The sequence below is a fragment of the Caretta caretta genome, chromosome 1 (assembly GCF_965140235.1).
Source record: "Caretta caretta isolate rCarCar2 chromosome 1, rCarCar1.hap1, whole genome shotgun sequence".
In the NCBI taxonomy this organism is placed as follows: Eukaryota; Metazoa; Chordata; order Testudines; family Cheloniidae; genus Caretta; species Caretta caretta.
Genome location: NC_134206.1, coordinates 135,982,534 through 136,002,324, shown reverse-complemented (window position 1 = coordinate 136,002,324; position 19,791 = coordinate 135,982,534).

Here is a 19,791-nt window from a genome sequence, read left to right as displayed (position 1 = left end):
GGGATTTCCTCAAGGCTGTTACTCAGGTAACATGAGAAGGTGTGCTTAAACATGGCTGAATGGACTGTACACACTTGGAACTGTACTGTGGCTTTGAAGCAGCAGCCTGCATTGTGGGTTTCATATATTACAAATGCTGAAAAGTGAAGACTGGGGGGAGAGTAGGGACCGCACAGCACCGCAAGTTCCTGGAGACATTCTGGCTGGCTCGGACACAATTCTGCCCTGGGCTCTGAGAACACCAATACTGCCGCCTGTTCAAAGGATACAGGGCACACTTCTCCCCTAGCTATTCCATCTCCGCATCTTTAACTCTGCCAGCTGATTTAAAATGGGTCCCATCCTCATCCCACCGCCTTTGGGGAACATACTGCCAGCACAAAGCTAGCCTCACACAGTCCTTGTGCTCTCTGTGGGAGAGTGTTCAGAGGTGTAAGGTGAAAAGCCTTCACACACACAGGGGTGCTGGAACAATTTGTATAGTGGGGACACTGAGAGCCATTGGACCAAACTGTAAACAGTATATATAATGGAAACCACTTCAAACCATAGGGGTCAGCAGTCCCCACAGCCCCCCTAGTTCCAGCACCTATGCATGCACACTGTCCTGCCTCCTTGCTCAGGTACAGTGCCAGCCACACCTTTCCTTTACCTGCAGAGTGACAGAGTATTTGAGTGCTGATGCAGTACAGTGAGCTTCGATCCATAAGTAGTCTTGGCTGGTCCATGCTCCATAAAGGTAATTCATTTTCTATTCAGAGTGTGCATGAAAGAGAATAATACAATGCAGGACAAATTAAGAGCTCATTCTGTTAAAGGCCACATGCCTTCCTAAGACTCTATGGAAAAAATTGATTGCAGGGGAGAGGGAGAGCAATGATCTTGTGTGCTTTGTAATCCACAGATATAATAATGTTAACATCCAAGCTGGTCAACATGAAACATGGATGTAATGGTGGGGAGCAGGGGGAGACTTTTAGCCAGCCAATGAGCCCTACAGTCTTCTGAGTCAATCACCTTTAGCTTTAGCATTGGAGAGTAGTCTGAACAAAACAAACAAAAACCCAGAGCTCACAGGGCTGGTTTGGAATAGGAACCCAGATCTGGTTCTAAATGTAATGCCAGGCCCTAACCTTCATGATGGCCTGAACCATCTCACCATCCGGGAGGCTGCACACTTTTACTTCTGTTGGGCTCACGTTATCTCTAGTTTTGCTTGCAGATACTTTGCATCTTCCTCATATATCCCCATTGCTGACAAAACACACTCCCCCTGACCTCTTCAGTTACTCAGCTCTAAAGCTGAGCTTGGCTTCTGAGCCTGAAAAGAGTCACGGTGACTTGGGTTTTTTTATTGTTATTTGTGGGCTTTCCTTTGCCTTTTATCAGATCCCTGACAGTGACCAGTGCACAACCATGGATAGAAACTGTCAAGTTTTCAAAAGGAACCATTCAAAACCACTAGATAAAAGCAAAACAGTACATTGTAGAGTCTGAGGAGGGGTGTTGCAATGGGAGGAAATGGACTTGATAACCTTTGTCAAGTTTCCTTCCCCACTCTGAACTCTAGGGTACAGATGTGGGAACCTGCATGAAAGCTTACCAGCTTGCCAGCTTAGGTTAGAAACTTCCTCAAGGTACAAAATTTGCCTTGTTCTTGAACCCTATGCTGCCACCACATAAAACAAAGAACAGGGAAAGAGCCCACTTGGAGACGTCTTCCCCCCCAAAATATTCCCCCAAGCCCTGCACCCCCTTTCCTGGGGAAGGCTTGATAAAAATCCTCACCAATTTGATAGGTGAATACAGACCCAAACCTTTGGATCTTAAGAACAATGAAAAAACAATCAGGTTCTTAAAAGAAGAATTTTAATTAAAGAAAAAGTAAAAGAATCACCTCTGTAAAATCAGGATGGTAAATACCTTACAGGGTAATCAGATTCAAAACATAGAGAATCCCTCTAGGCAAAACCTTAAGTTACAAAAGACACAAAAACAGGAATATACATTCCCTTCAGCACAGCTTATTTTACCAGCCATTAAACAAAAGAAAATCTAACGCATTTTCTAGCTAGATTACTTATAGATTACTTATTAACTTTACAGGAGTTGTAAGGCTGCATTCCTGATCTGTTCCCGGCAAAAGCATCACACAGACAGACAGACCCTTTCTTTCCTCGCCCCTTCTCCCCCCCACAGCTTTGAAAGTAACTTGTCTCCTCATTGGTCATTTTGGTCAGGTGCCAGCAAGGTTATCCTAGCTTCTTAACCCTTTACAGGTGAAAGGGTTTTGCCTCTGGCCAGGAGGGATTTTATAGTTCTGTATACAGAAAGGTGCTTACCCTTCCCTTTATATTTATGACAACCTTCTATCTCCTTCCATCACTATTTCCTATTAAACAGAAGTCACTCCAGTAGTTGCTCTAGTGACATAATTCCTCATTTTCCTGAGCCCTTACAGAAATACTTCTACAGGTGAACTGAAGAACAGGCATTACAAGGTTTTGAGGCACTTGGTGCCAAAGTAGAAGGAGCTGTTTTCTGTATGAGTCTCCCATAGTGTGACAGCTGATATCTACATGTAGGGTTGTGTCTGTACTGCATAGTCAACCTTTGTGATTGGCACCTGGGTTATTGTAGCCTTGGTGTGAGTCCCCAGTGCAAAGCCCTGCCCACGTTATTGTGTCCTCGCTGTGTTGGCACTCACCCATGTGTGCCTGGGCACATATCCCATGGTTCTGTGTGCTGAGACACTCTAGAATTCTTTCACACTTGAGGAAGAACTTGTGTCTGTCCTTCATAGGGAATTGAGGGAAGTCACTGGAGGACTACCAGTACTCGAGTAATTAAGCCTGTATTCTTCTCACTGAAAAGTGGGCAGGTTGCAGCCTGAGTTAAAGTGGAGCCTGTATTCTAACCCATCCCCCACATAGATTAACTAGCCTGGGCTTAAAGTATCTCCAAACCAGTTCCAAGATTTTTCTGTGTGTGTGGCGGGGGGGGGGGGGGGGGGAGCAGGGAGGGAAGGATTTAAGACTAAAACCTGAACAAGAGTCTGAGTTAAGTGTGCAATGTAGACATACTCTTGTCAAGCACCATTAATTCCACAAAGCCAGGTGACACTACCTTTCTCAATGTGCATGGCCCATCAGAAGCCACTTTACTTATTGGACAGACCAGTCTGTGAAAAGCTGTCTTTGAGATAGGTCATTAACCCTTTGAAACAGGGCTATTAAAGGTCATTGCATCCTCAGTGGGCTCTCTTAGGTGATGTCTTCACTGCCAAAAAGTGTTTCTTACAGCACTGTAAGTAACATGCAATAGTTATCTCACTGTGAAATCTTAGTGGAGGGGCTTCTCTTCATTGACAAAAAAGATAGGTTTTTTTGGTTTGACCACAGGATAGGATTTAGTTTTACTGCAAGGTTTCAGAGTAGCAGCCGTGTTAGTCTGTACCGCAAAAAGAAAAGGAGTATCTGTGGCACCTTAGAGACTAACAAATTTATTTGAGCATAAGCTTTCGTGAGCTACAGCTCACTTTATTGGATCCATGCAGCGGAAAATACAGTTGGGAGATTTTATATACACAGAGAAAATGAAACAATGGGTGTTACCATACACACTGTAAGGAGAGTGGTCAGGTAAGGTGAGCTATTACCAGCAGGAGAGAAAAAAAAAACCCTTTTGTAGTGATAATCAAGGTGGGCCATTTCCAGCAGTTGACAAGAACGTGTGAGGAACAGTAGGGGGGGGGGGGGAAATAAACATGGGGAAATAGTTTTACTTTGTGTAATGACACATCCACTCCCAGTCTTTATTCAAGCCTAATGTAACATTACCTTACATTAGGCTTGAATAAAGACTGGGAGTGGATGTGTCATTACACAAAGTAAAACTATTTCCCCATGTTTATTTTTCCCCCCCTACTGTTCCTCACACGTTCTTGTCAACTGCTGGAAATGGCCCACCTTGATTATCACTACAAAAGGGTTTTTTTTTCTCTCCTGCTGGTAATAGCTCACCTTACCTGATCACTCTCCTTACAGTGTGTATGGTAACATCCATTGGTTCATGTTCTCTGTGTATATAAAATCTCCCCACTGTATTTTTCACTGCATGCATCTGATGAAGTGAGCTGTAGCTCACGAAAGCTTATGCTCAAATAAATTTGTTAGTCTCTAAGGTGCCACAAGTACTCCTTTTCTTTTTACTGCAAGGTAAACTAGGTGAGGTCAGCTAGGTGAGCCTCAGGCAAGGTACAGTGCTGATCTCACCTAGCCACCTCACAGTAAACACTGCAGGTGCCTTGTCTCCACTTGGGATTTTACAGCAAGAAAACTCTTGCTTTTTCTCTCATAAAACAAACAAACACAAAGAAACAAAACAAAACACCTTTTAAAGCAGTGATGAAAAATTCAGAGGCAAGGCATCTGAGGTTCTTAGCCTTGGGTAGCTAGGCAAGGTTAGTGTTATGCTCCCCATTTTCTACCCGCCTCCCCCGTCCCCCACCCGGGGTTGACCTCACAGTAACAATATTTTGTCATAAAGAAACCAAAGCACTCCAGATTTCAGATTTTTCAACTACTTCAAAAAATCATCTTTAAAGAAGCATCATCACAGTAAAACTCTTTCTGCTTTCTACCACTATGCCTTCTCTCCTCTAGGATTTCACAGCAGGATACCTAGTGTGTGGTACGTCTCCTGTGGTAAAAATGCTTCTTTTTAGCAGTGAAAAAAAAAGCTTCAGCTTTGGCAGCAAGTCCAAAATGTTTTTGTGTGCATAAGTAACCGGGGAAACCCGACCTGAAGAAGAGCTAAGGCCTTATCTACACAAAATCTTTGTATCTGTACTGGTACAGTTAAAGTGGGACAATTCTCCCCTAGTGTAGATATAGTTATACCACACTGTTTGAGAAGAACACAAGGCACCTTTATACAGCATGAATGCATCGACATTAGGGTTGTATCCATATAACTATTTTGGTTTAAAAAAAATCATTCCCCATAACTGATATAGTGGTACAAAATCTGTGTTTAGAACAAGCCTTAGATGATGGGAGACATGTCTGGGAAGGAGTGGAGGGGCAGGGAGAAGACAGATCTCTGGATGCAATGAAGAAAGGCTCTTTCACTTGTTGGGGTCAGCATGGAGTTGGAATTAGGGACTGGAGTTGGAGCCAGAGTTTGTTTTGGAACATGTACACGTGTTTCTTTTCTATAACTTAAGCCGAGACTACCTGGCCTAGTTTATCTTATGCAAGCTGGGTTTTTGTTGGTTTATTTTTATTCCATGTTCTTCTCTGCTTTTAATTAACATTGTTCTTATAAAGAAATCTGCTGTGGGTGTGGGGAAATCTGTCCTCAAGGAAGGAAAGACATTCTGCAACCATCTCTATCAAGAAGTTATGGGCAAAAGTGCCCTGGTGTTGCAAAGGCTGTGGCAGCCAAACACCTGGTGAAACACCAACAGGACCAAGGAAGAGATGAGAGTTGTCAGTGAGGTCAGGTACATTATTTTCAACGTTAAAAATATGTACCCTAAGTAACTCTAGAATGAAAATAGGTCTCTCTCAAAATGAGAAGCAGTTGAGAGAGATGTTAGACCTGACGTTTACATCTTAAACATTAGCCCTGCAGTATATCCTGTATGATGACGTTAGCCCTATTGGGTTGCTTGAGACCAAAAAGGAGAGAGATGAGAGCATTTTTGTGTTGGTGCAGCAGCAGAAAATGAAAGCAAACAGATGGACACACCACTTTGTGGTGGTATGTATAGTTGAGCTTCGATTTACATTGTGGTTACATTCTTGAAAAAACACCATGCAAATAGAAATTGCATAAAAAGATACCAAGAGTCTATAGGAAATCAGGGGTTAGGTCCAGGCTCACAAGATGACCTCCCTAATTTACGCAATAGAGGTTTTCTTTAAAAAAATTAATGAAAGTTAAACTTGCTACTAACCTTTACTGGCCCATTGTCCCCAGCAAGGCCAGCTGGAGGTGGGGAGGGGAGGTGGCTCCGATCCCTCCTGCCCCATCCCTCCTGCCTCCCCTCCCTCGCCCCTGTCATTGCCCACCCACCAAAGTTGGGACCCACCCAAGTGTCCCATCCTCGCTACGCCACTGATGTGCACATCTTGGCGACTGCGCTGCACCGTGTAAAAGTGAATCCATACCATTTACAAAAATAAAGGGTCATAATTTATTGACCATGCATAACTGAAACTGTGCAAAAAATTACTGTGCAACTCGAGGCCCAACTGTACTTATTTTGTTTACTTTGATTTATTGAGGATTTATTTTTGTGTTCTATGAACTAATTTCTTGAGAACTGACAAATAACTTCCTGGAACATTTTCACCCCTTGAAGCACTTGTCTTACTGTAATAAGCTTCCAGAAAACACAAGATGGTCAGAAGGACTTTTTGTTCCTATTCTCCCACAAAGAATATCTTGAATTTGGATCATGACTAGAAAATCTAATAAAAGGCTAAATGAAGGAGGAAGAAAAGTAGAATAGCTCTTCCTTAGAAAGATGTCTTTTTATAGCCCATGAATATAGCACTGCTACAAGTTAGAGCTTACTAGGAGAAACAAACAGACTTCTAACCACTTGACTGCTGCTGAAATTTTCACCTAAGTCTAGGGAAATACAGCTGATTATACCAGGTCCACCCCAATGTTCCACTGATATCAAAGGGTGATTGATGGGCAAAGGTAGCATAACAGCAGCAGAGTTAAGCCAGGAACTACTTGTGGTGCTGCTTGTTAGGCTACTTCATGACTTTCAATAACCTTGTAAGCTGAAAATCAAGATCTATAACTAAAATTGCAAAAAGTAATAAATATGGATTTTTCTTTGCTTTGTGCAGAGCTGATTCAGTACTGTTCACTTATTACTCTCCATCCCCTCAACTCTTCCTGCATCTCTCTCTCTCTCTCTCTCACACACACACACACACACACACAGACAGTTGGCTTTCAAATGTTCTTCATGGAATTAAGTTGGAAAATAATGAAAAATGATCTTGGTAAAGGGCAATATTTATAGCCTTTCATTTTTGGGAATAAAATGTATTCATTTCAATAGGTTAGTACTAACATAGTAGATTTACCTGACTCTAGGCAGTCCTTTCAGTATTTCATCTATGCCAGAATGTTCACTTTCAAATATTGATATTAGATATTATCATTGCTGTTGTCATCAATCCAGATGTTAGCATGTATATGGGTCTTTTTAAAAAATCTGTTTTCCTTATGATAGAAACTATGAAGAGAATTGATGAGAGGAGGTTCCATAAAGTCTGAAGGGATGTATGAGCAAGAGGGGCGATGGCAGTTCAGGTTTCTTCCTCCTGCTCCCACCACTGTGCCTCAGCTCTGATAAGGAGGGACTGCAGTGACAGGTCAGCATTAATCTTCATTCTCTCATATATTAGAGAGACAAGGTGGTGAGGTGTTCTCTTATTCCGATGAAGTGAGCTGTAGCTCACGAAAGCTTATGCTCAAATAAATTTGTTAGTCTCTACGGTGCCACAAGTACTCCTTTTCTTTCTGTTGGTGAGAGAGACAGCTTGTAAAAAGCTTGTCTCTCTCACCAACAGAAGTTGGTCCAATACCACCTCACCACCTTCTCTCTCTGATATCCTGGTACCGACACCACTAGAACTATACTGCAATAACTCATATGAGCTAGAGTAGTATTAAACTGAGGGACTTATAAAACAATTATAGCCTCTGCCTTTCTTTGAAGGCAGACTGAGACAGAATCAGGCTGACACCCCCTGCCAGGACAATTAACATGCCAAAGCATGGTCATTAGAACAGAACAAAGAGCAGATAACCCATGGTGTGAATGACACTGAGAAAGTATGCTGTGGACATAGCAGGAGGGACACAGGGCAATCCCCTCCCCTGCAGAGACACTAGGGTACACCAGTGGTGGTGGTGATGTGTGTGTGTGTGGGGGGGGGGGTATTGTTGCTTTGTGAAGCCTGGATGGTCACTGGTAAACCTGTCATAGCCCTTGGGAAAGGTCAGCAATTGCTGAACCAAACTCAGACTTGCTAAGGTGATCACAGTGAGTTGTGGGAGGAAGTTTCAGCCAAACCCCTGACTGGATGATAAACTTGGTTTAATTTAAAATAACTGATGTTGAATGTCGTAACTAATGAAGGGGTTAACCACTGTTGGCTACCTGTGTGATGTACCTAGGTTGACCTAAGTGCCGATGTAGACATGGCTAGGTGAGGTAGATTTATTGCAGTGGTGGAGTAAGCGTCTGCACTACAGCAATGCAGCTGCCTCTGTGCTGCTGTAACATTTCTAGTGTAGACATAACCTTAAGTTAGAGGGCATGTCTACACCACCAAAGTAAGTCGACCTAACTTACATCAGTGTACAGCTGCCACAGTAATTACATCAAAAAGAAAAGGAGTACTTGTGGCACCTTAGAGACTAACCAATTTATTTGAGCATGAGCTTTCGTGAGCTACAGCTCACTTCATCAGATGCATACCGTGGAAACTGCAGCAGACTTTATATATACACAGAGAATATGAAACAATACCTCCTCCCACCCCACTGTCCTGCTGGTAATAGCTTATCTAAAGTGATCATCAGGTGGGCCATTTCCAGCACAAATCCAGGTTTTCTCACCCTCCACCCCCCCACACACAAATTCACTCTCCTGCTGGTGCTAGCCCATCCAAAGTGACAACTCTTTACATAATCAAGTTGGGCTATTTCCTGCACAAATCCAGGTTTTCTCACATCCCCCCCACCCCCATACACACACAAACTCACTCTCCTGCTGGTAATAGCTCATCTAAACTGACCACTCTCCAAGTTTAAATCCAAGTTAAACCAGAACATCTGGGGGGGTGGGTAGGAAAAAACAAGAGGAAACAGGCTGTTTCCTCTTGTTTTTTCCTACCCCCCCCCCCCCAGATGTTCTGGTTTAACTTGGATTTAAACTTGGAGAGTGGTCAGTTTAGATGAGCTATTACCAGCAGGAGAGTGAGTTTGTGTGTGTATGGGGGTGGGGGGGATGTGAGAAAACCTGGATTTGTGCAGGAAATAGCCCAACTTGATTATGTAAAGAGTTGTCACTTTGGATGGGCTAGCACCAGCAGGAGAGTGAATTTGTGTGTGGGGGGGGTGGAGGGTGAGAAAACCTGGATTTGTGCTGGAAATGGCCCACCTGATGATCACTTTAGATAAGCTATTACCAGCAGGACAGTGGGGTGGGAGGAGGTATTGTTTCATATTCTCTGTGTATATATAAAGTCTGCTGCAGTTTCCACGGTATGCATCTGATGAAGTGAGCTGTAGCTCACGAAAGCTCATGCTCAAATAAATTGGTTAGTCTCTAAGGTGCCACAAGTACTCCTTTTCTTTTTGCGAATACAGACTAACACGGCTGTTACTCTGAAACCAGTAATTACATCGCTTGTGCATGTCTATAATTTGCTTCTTGTGTTGGCTGTGCATAACCTGCACCGGGGCCGATTGTATTGTCAGTACAGGGCATTGTGGGACAGCTTCTGGAAGCCAGTAACAGTCGATGAAAGCAACGCAGGGTCTACACTGACACTGTGTCATCTAACTACATTGATATTGACTCTTCACCTCTCCTGTCGGCATAGCAGGGCAATTACGTCAGCAGGAGCAAAATTTTACTGTAAGGATGACGTAAGTTGCCTCGCATCGACCTAACTCTGTGGCGTAGACCAGGCCGCAGTGTCACAGTTCCAGAGTAACTGCACCTCTGACTCTTTTATCACTTTCTTGGAGCAGGAACTTGCGTTCCTCTCCTTTACGACCAGGGACGTAGGCTGCAACCTCCTAGTACAACTCACTGTGATCACCTCAGCAAGTCTGAGTTTAATTCAGCAGTTGCTGTCCTTTTCTCTCCCAAGGGCTATGACCGGTTTCCAAGTGACTATCCAGCCTTCACAAAGCAAAGTATTTTTATTTAGAACAAAAGCATTACAGAGGAAATATATCTTAAACAATAAACAACTTATATGCTTGTGACTCACATGCACCATGGAGACCCTGGTAGGTTTCAAAGTCCTTCAAGCCCTTTCTTCAGGGTCTGTCTGTCTCGGTCACTATGCCATATCAGTTCTTCCATCCAGTAAGCGAGACCCTTACTATAGAAAAAAACCGAGGAGTACTTGTGGCACCTTAGAGACTAACAAGTTTATTTATTAGTCTCTAAGGTGCCACAAGTACTCCTCGGGTTTTTTTTGCTGATACAGACTAACACGGCTACCACTCTGAAACCTTACTATAGAGAAGGTTGAGCACTCTGTACAATTCTCTGTTTGCTGGGCCTCTTGAATTTGGTCAAAACCAGCATATGCAATTTCCCTCAGGGGGAAATTCTATTCTACTCTAAAAAAGAACAGGAGTACTTGTGGCACCTTAGAGACCAACAAATTTATTCGAGCATAAGCTTTCATGAGCTACAGCTCACTTCATTGGATGCATCTAAGGTGCCACAAGTACTCCATTTCTTTTTGCGAATACAGACTAACACGGCTGCTACTCTGAAACCTGTTATTCTACTCCACTATTCTATTCTATTCTATTCTATTCTACTTCTACCCGCCTTGATAATACAGGGTTTGGAGGAAAGTAAACATTTGGGAGTTGTGGAAATGGTAAAAGGTAACTGTTGTGAAGATGCTAAAGAGTAACAGTTGTTTAGCTGTCTAGAGATTTGCATTAATTACCCCCTAGTTATGTTACTTCATTCATGCTTCATGACCTCCCCTCAGTCAATGCATTGCATGTCTTTTTTCAAAGAAAGGAATTAACCCCTTCTTTTCCTGGTGTGTAACAATACAAGGGGAAACTGAGTCACGCCTATTATTCCATAACTATATAGCATGTTTCCCAGTTCTCCACAGTCAGAATTGTAAGTATAGAAATAGAGGTCTGAACCTGTGGTCAAGGGTTGAAGCCCTTGCTCAGATTGTGCTGTGAGGAAGCTGGCTGAGGCCACTGTGAGCATGGGGAAAGCCAAACTGACTGAATAATGTCCTGCCTGATAACACAAGAATATGGAGACTGCTGCATCTTCCTTCACAAATAGCACCATGAGACAGCTGGTGTAGCCACTGAGGGCCCTGAAAGAGTCTACTGAACTGGAAGGTAGCAGACACTAGATTACATCCTTCTAATTATGTCTTGCTGCTTTTATCCATTTATATAGCTACCCTTTCCATTGTCTCTAACGCGTTATTATTATTATTAGTTATAATTATAATTATTTATTATTTTATTGCTGTTGTTGTTGTTGTTTATTTATATTTATTGCATTATTATTTTGAAAGCATACAGGGGCTCCAATCACTATCCGTATCCTTTTGTGCTAGGTACTATACAAACACATATGAGGACACAGACTCTTCCCCAAGGAGCTTGCAGTCTAGTTTAAGACCATACAAAACCTATGAGTGTATCAAACAGTAGGAGGGAAGGGGAGAGAACAGTAATAAGAAAATACATTTACACAGATTAACTATGTGCAAACTTTATTGTTCAGAGACCTTTCCTAAAGATCAGTGATCCTGCAGTGGCCCTCTACACAGTCGTTATCAGCTGGCCTTTTCCTGGAGTTGCTGTGACAGAAATAAGAGTTGAGGAGGGCTTTGAAAAAGGAGTGGATATTGGCAACACAAACTAGTTGTGGGGAAGATATTCTATGCATAATGGGTGGAGTAGGAGGAATCATGAAAATGCTTGTGAAAGAAGACACATGGGTGGGGTTTGTCACTGCAGTCCCTCCAGATCAGACCTGAGGCACAGTGGTGGGTGGGGTTTGTGTTTGGTAAGTAGAAACCTGCATAATGTCACGGCAAACCTGGTGGCTGAACTTTGTGACTTTGTCCTCACCCATAACTATTTCACATTTGGGGACAATGTATACCTTCAAATCAGCAGCACTGCCATGGGTACCCGCATGGCCTCACAGTATGCCAACATTTGTATGGGTGACTTAGAACAACGCTTCCTCAGCTCTCGTCCCCTAATGCCCCTACTTTACTTGCACTACATTGATGACATCTTCATCATCTGGACCCATGGAAAAGAAGCCCTGGAGGAATTCCACCATGATTTCAACAATTTCCATCCCACCATCAACCTCAGCCTGGACCAGTCCACACAAGAGATCCACTTCCTGGACACTACGGTGCTAATAAGCGATGGTCACATAAACACCACCCTATACCGGAAACCTACTGACCACTATTCCTACCTACATGCCTCCAGCTTTCATCCAGAGCACACCACACGATCCATTGTCTATAGCCAAACTCTGCGATACAACTGCATTTGCTCCAATCCCTCAGACAGAGACAAACACCTACAAGATCTCTATCAAGCATTCTTACAACTACAATACCCACCTGCTGAAGTGAAGAAACAGATTGACAGAGCCAGAAGAGTACCCAGAAGTCACCTACTACAGGACAGGCCCAACAAAGAAAATAACAGAACGCCACTAGCCATCACCTTCAGCCCCCAACTAAAACCTCTCCAACACATCATCAAGGATCTACCTATCCTGAAGGACGACCCATCACTCTCACAGATCTTGGGACACAGGCCAGTCCTTGCTTACAGACAGCCCCCTAACCTGAAGCAAATACTCAGCAGCAATCTCACCCCACACAACAGAACCACTAACCCAGGAACCCGTCCTTGCAACAAAGCCCGTTGCCAACTGTGTCCACATAACTATTCAGGGGACGCCATCATAGGGCCTAATTACATCAACCACACTATCAGAGGCTCGTTCACCTGCACATCTACCAATGTGATATATGCCATCATGTGCCAGCAATGCCCCTCTGCCATGTACATTGGCCAAACCGGACAGTCTCTACGTAAAAGAATAAATGGACACAAATCAGACATCAAGAATTATAACATTCAAAAACCAGTTGGAGAACACTTCAATCTCTTTGGTCATTCGATTACAGACCTAAAAGTGACAGGTTTCAGAGTAGCAGCCGTGTTAGTCTGTATTCGCAAAAAGAAAAAGAGTACTTGTGGCACCTTAGAGACGAACAAATTTATTTGAGCATAAGCTTTCGTGAGCTACAGCTTCATCGGATGCATTCAGTAGAAAATACAGTGGGGAGATTTATATACATAGAGAACATGAAACAATGGGTGTTACCATACACACTGTAACAAGAGTGATCACTTAAGGTGAGATATTACCAGCAGGAGAGCGGGGCAGGGTGGTGGGGTGGGTTGGGAGGGGGAAACCTTTTGTAGTGATAATCAAGGTGAGCCATTTCCAGCAGTTGACAAGAATGTCTGAGGAACGGTGAGGGGGTGGAATAAACATGGGGGAAATAGTTTTACTTTGTGTAATGACCCATCCACTCCCAGTCTCTATTCAAGCCTAAGTTAATTATATCCAGTTTGCAAATTCTTTCCAATTCAGCAGTCTCTCGGAGTCTGTTTTTGAAGTTTTTTTGTTGAAGAATTGCCACTTTTAGGTTTGAGCATAAGCTTTTGTGAACTACAGCTCACTTCAGTGGATGCATGCAGTGGAAAATACAGTAGGGAGATTTTACATACACAGAGAACATGAAACAAGGGGTGTTACCATACACACTGTAAGGAGAGTGATCACTTAAGGTGAGCTGATACCAGCAGGAGAGCAGGGGCGGGGGGCAACAGGGAACATTTTGCAGTAATAATCAAGGTGCCCTTCCCTCCCCTCCACCCCCTGCTGGTAATAGCTCACCTTAAGTGATCACTCTCCTTACAGTGTGTATGGTAACACCCTTTGTTTCATGTGCTCTGTGTATGTAAAATCTCCTCACTGTATTTTCCACTGCATGCATCCGATGAAGTGAGCTGTAGCTCACAAAAGCTTATGTTCAAATAAATGTGTTAGTCTCTAAGGTTCTACAAGTACTCCTTTTCTTTTTTTGGTAATTTAATGTGCACATTGTGGGTGTTCTTTTGCATCCATTGTGTGTGGACCTTGGACTTAAAATATTTGCACATTTATTTTTTATCAGTTAATAAATATTGAATCATTCTTTCCAAGATATATGCTGAAATATCAAGAGTGTATCTTTTCTGGCAAGGAATACAGCAGCTGCATTGGACAAAGCGTAAGTATTGTACAGAAGAGCTAACCAGTGAAATGGCACATGAATAGAATATTCTTGTAAACATATTTGGCTACTTCAGTACATCCTGTTTATGTTTTAATCACTTTCCCTAGCAGCATACGGACACTCCCTCTTGCTGGCTTTCTACCAGACAGATTTTAATAACCAATTGTTGCATCTGTAAGCACTTTCCTGGCTCTGAGTAATTGCTCTTTACAATACTTAAACATGTGGCAAAGAAATGCCAAATTCTATAGCCATATCCCTCGGCTGCTTAGAAATTATTTTTAAATAGATCTGACCCTTTGAGATTTCTGTTAAGTCACTATCTTCTTTGCACCCTACTTTTTTTCCTGTTCATCTCAAACCCTCCTTTCTTTATATGCAACAGGCTTTTATCTTCTGGCCCTTATTTACCTTTTCCTTTTGGCAGAGATAAGTCAGCATTTTCCAGAGATGAGCTGACTTTGTCAGAGGTAAGGAAATCACCCCAACATTGCCTTACGGTTGGTGTCAGAATTTGTAAGGCCCCTTCAGCACGCGACTGATTTCCAGAAATAAAAGACCATCTCTGAATAGTAAGAGTTAGAAAATGAATTTCAGTTGTTGGCTATTGAGGAAATAGCACCACTCCTAAAACCCTGCCCCCTTAACAACCACTCTAAAATGAGTGTGCCCTCAGAGAATGTTCAACCAGTGAGAGTATTTGGGTGATATCATACTCCGATCTTGTTTGGTATTGGCCACGTAGGTTGCTCATAGTTCTGCTCAGACTTTTGAAAATATAGTTTTCTAACAATTAGCCCAGCTTTCATGTTGATTTGTAGTTTGAATTAAATACTCCTGAAGTGAGGTTATTCTTTAAAGCAGGGACTGGCAACCTTGGCAACTGGCCGATCAGGGTAATCCGCTGGCAGGCTGCAAGACATTTTGCTGACGTTGACCATCCGCAGACATGGCCCCCGCAGCTCCCAATGTCCACGGTTTACCGTTCCCAGCCAATTGGAGCTGTGGGAAGTGGCGGCCAGCACATCCCTGCAGCCCGCACCGCTTCCTGCAGCTCCCATTGGCCAGGAATGGTGAACCGCGGCCACTGGGAGCTGTGGGGGGCCGTGCCTGTGAACAGTCAACATAAACAAAATGTCTCGTGGCCCACCAGTGGATTACCCTGATGGGTCGCGTGCTGAAGGTTGCCGACCCCTGCTCTAAAGGGTAATAGCAGAAATGGCGTATTTCCCCCTTTCCATGGTTCCATGTTTTTTACTGATTCCATCAAATTTGCAAAACCATCCTGGGAGTTGAAAGTCAAGCTGTAGCTGGGCTCCGACAACCTCATAGTAAAGGTTCTGCAATAGAAACTTATTTAGTGGTGCTGCTGATGCGTGAGTCAAAATGAGACCCAGCATAATCTCCTGTACTGCAGCTCTGTTAGCACTTGAATATCAGCTGAAGTAAAACAGGAGGGAAGACTTCTTTTTTTTTGTCATTTAAGTCAACAGAGAGTGACTCTGAATACAAACAGGGAACACCCATTGTTGAAGATAATGGCGCCATTTTGGTCCTATAAAAGGTATTACCAAACCTACCTTATCTCTCATATCCTGGGACCAACAGGGCTACACAACACGGAAAACAACTTTTTTTGCCTAATCACTTTTCTGATCATAAATTCTCTTTAATAAAACACAGTTATGTGTTTATTACATTTTTCCACAATGCCTATCAAATAACTGAGGAAACTGGGTATTTTACAGTGTTACTTTTGTCTACACACCAGTACTTCCTGTTAGTTGTGTTGGCAAATTTAAGAATGTATTAGCATAACATATCATTGTAATATTTAAACTGGGTTATTTTCCTTTCTTGATTGTGTTCAGATCTGTTACCAAGCCATTATCTACAGATAATTTCTAGCACACAATTGTGCTTATTCCATCCAACCCTTTCTTCTGTATGGGCAACAGAATTGTGTCATGTTGTTCCTGGGCATCTGTAAATATTTTGGGTTCTTTTCTTTCAGCATCCACAGCTGTGGAGCTTTTGGACACCCCAGGAGTTTCCCACTACTAAATGCTTGCAGAGGTGATGATGTGTTTATACAGAACATCTGAAAGCTAATTTCATTGTTTGCAGTGACAGCCAAGAATTTCACATCATATCAGATGGGGGAATTTTCAACACATTACTGACATGTAGGTGTAAACTGTGTGAATGATGTCCAAGGTATTCCTGGTATGCAGCTCAGTTCACAATACAATGTCAGTATATCTCTCTCTTCCTTCTTGGCTCCACTGTTTACATAAATATGCTTGGCCTCACTTCAGTTTCTCCCTTTATTTGAAACTTCTGTTTTCACTGATGCACGAGAAATGCTCAGCAAAAATGAAGCTGTGGAGGAGGCTTCAGAAAATCTGCATGTATTAAAATATTAGGGCCAGATCCTTAGCTGGTGACATAATGCAGACAATGAAGTTAAGGATTTATACCAGCTAAAGATCTGTCTCTTAAATGTCTCTGCGACCCCTCGAAATTCACTTCCTGTAAGTCACAAGAGGAGCAGTATGAAACATGTTGGCTAGGTTTTCACATGGTTTTGTCAAGCATTTTCTTTGGCTTTGGTGCATGGATGTTTAACTAACTCAAATAGCCCAAATTTTGCTCTGCGTTTCCAGTTTAAACTAATCCCCAAAATCCTCAAGTTTCACCTGGTTTTGTTATGAGATAGCATACAAGTGCAAGTTTCACTTTCTTTAGAAGCGGCTCAGGATCCCCCTGGGGGTTTGTGCATCCTAGCCAGTCTTTCATTGGCTCTGCTCTGAGTGTTCAGATTGAAATGGAGACCAACAAGGAGTGAGTTTTATGAGGTTTGGAGGGATTAATATAAACCTGGTCCAAAATGGCCTTGTTGTTTTGATTGTGCTTTTACTTCATTCCAGCGCTACTTGTGATGCAGCTTTCTGCAACAAGCAACCCATCTATCTAGCTGCCTATCTCCAGTACTTGTTGGTACCAGTTGGGCCTTGTGTACCATGAGAATAATCTCTCTTGCGGTATTGTGGTACTTCTATAGCAAGTGCCAGCTAAAACCAAAAAGTGGAGTGGCTTTTCAAATGGAAAAGAACGTTGTTAAACTTCAAAAGAGGGACAAGTTTCAGGTGGGTTTGAGCTTTGTGGACCTTCAACTTTTGGTGGTGGTGGTGGTGATAGTAGTCAAAATGCCTCTTTCAAGATCACAGTGATGTAAATGACCCTTATATTGTTCTTTCAGAAGAATTAATAATAAAATTAATCCACTCTAACCAAAACCTGTGGTGTTAACATGATGAATGCTAATGTTGCCATGTGCTTTCTTGATTGCTGTTGTGATACTGGCAGACCAGGTCATGCTAGAGTATTCAGGTCAATTCACTGGTGTATTAGTATAGATCAAAGTAATGGTTAGGTGAATAAGACTGTATCTGGTGTTTAAACTTCATGAAAACTAATGGGACATTGTTTTCACTTGTCTGTTATAATGTAATAGCAAATATTTACATTGTGTATACTCCTGTAACTAAATAATCCATCAAAGAAATCTTGTGACATGCTAATGAAGGACTTTAACAGAAAATGCTAATTTCAAAGCAAGTGGTCGTTATATCTGATGGTTGGAGGTCAAAAGACTAAGTGCATTCCTCACTCACCGTCATCAAAGGAAAATCCCATGTGGGTAGCGACACTGTCAGCTTGTCTTCTGTCAGAAAAAGATATAAGAATGGATTCAAAGAAAGATCCTTCATCTCTGGACTCTTAGAGGGAAGTATACTAGATGCAAAGTGGAGATCCCCAGAGACAATCTGGGTACCCCAAGGGGACTTTTGGGGGACTGGCCATTTATTACATCACTGCCACCATTTGGAGTTACAAACTGTGATTCACCTGTACATGTATTTTACCTGCTTTAACCTCTCAATAACTTTCATTCTTTTGCTTAGCTAATACATTTCTAGTCAGTTTACTATTGAATTGGCTGCCAGTGTTGTCTTTGATGTAAGTACCAATTGATCTGGGGTAAGTGACTGGTCTCTTGGGGTGGCAGAAATCAGATGTGGTATGATTTTTGGTTTAAGTGACAATTATCATAAATTTCAGATTGTCTGGGTGGCAAGATAGGCTGCAGAGCCTAGGGGGACTGTCTGTGACTCCGTGGTGAGACTGGTATAGCGATCCAGGAGTTAACATTTGTTTCTGGCTTGCTGAAATCTAGTTATAGAACATTGATTCGAGGATGATCTCTACCACGGAGGTCCTGAGATGACCACAGATCTGCCCGCAGTAGGTACAGACATTTCCTGGCGGGCAGCTGCCTGCTGGGAGAAAGTTCTTTCTTTTTCCTTGCTTCTCTCTTTTTTCAGCTTCGAGGGCAAGGCGCTTCTCTGTGAAGTGGGCCCCTATCTGTTGGAAGATGTGGCGCCATTGGGGTCGGTTGGTGGCTTGCTCCTCCCAGCTTGTAATGTCCACATCAGTTTTCTTGACATAGGCTTTTAGTGTGTCTTTGTAGCATTTCCTCTGACAACCATAGGATCTCTGACCATGGGTGAGCTGAGAGTAGAGGACTTGTTTTGGGAGGTGAGAGGCTGGCATCTGCACTTGTCCAACCCCACAGACTTGGTGCATAACGATCATTTCTTCAGTACTGGTGACATTGACTTCAGTGAGGATGCTAGCATCAGTGTGGCGATCTTTCCCCTTGATGAGAAGGACCTTCCTGAGGTATCTGTGGTGGTATCTCTCCAGATTCTTGAGGTGCTATCGGTAGGCTACACAGGTTTCGCATCCATGGAGGGGTGTAGGGAAGACAACTGTCTTATAGACCTGAATCTTGGTGTCCTTCCATAGATCATGGTCTGTGAAAACACATCAGAGCAGTTTCCCAAAGGAGGCACTGGAGCACTGGATTCTGGGCTGGGTCTGTCTGTCAATTTTTGCATTTTGAGAGAGTTGGCTACCGAGGTAGCAGAAGTGCTCGACTATCTCTAAAGTCTGTCCCTCTATGGTAATTTGTGGTGGGTCATGTGCAAGGCCTGAGGAAGGCTGATAAAGCACTTTAGTCTTCTCGATATTAAGGGAAAGTCCTAGGCTTTGGTAAGCTTACCAAAGTTTATAGAACATTCCACCAGTTTGAGGTGTCTGCCCTTCTTTTCTGACAGTCTGCCCTGAGGTAGCCACGCCAGACAATGCAACAACTGTATCCTATCTTACATCCTTCATTTATTTGATGTCTATTGAGCTCTTCAAGGCAGGTACTTAGGGTCTGATCCAAAACCCACTATAGACAATGGAAAGGCTCCCACTGGCTTCAATGGGTTTGGAACTAGGCCCTTATTCTGCATGTTTATCTCTAAGGTCCTAGAATGGTAAATGATATTCATAATGACCTAAACCAAAATTTTGTAACCAAAAACTCCCCCAGACATAGTGGTGGGTTTTGGTTGTTTGTTGTTTTGTTTCATTTTTTTGTATCTGGACCCAGATTTTTCAGCTTGAGTCTTTCTCTAGTTTTGTGTGAAGGTTCCGATCAGTTGTGTGAACTAATCAGTGAACTAATCGTCTTTATCCCTTGCTATGGACTGCATTTTATTTCAGTTCTCTAACTCAG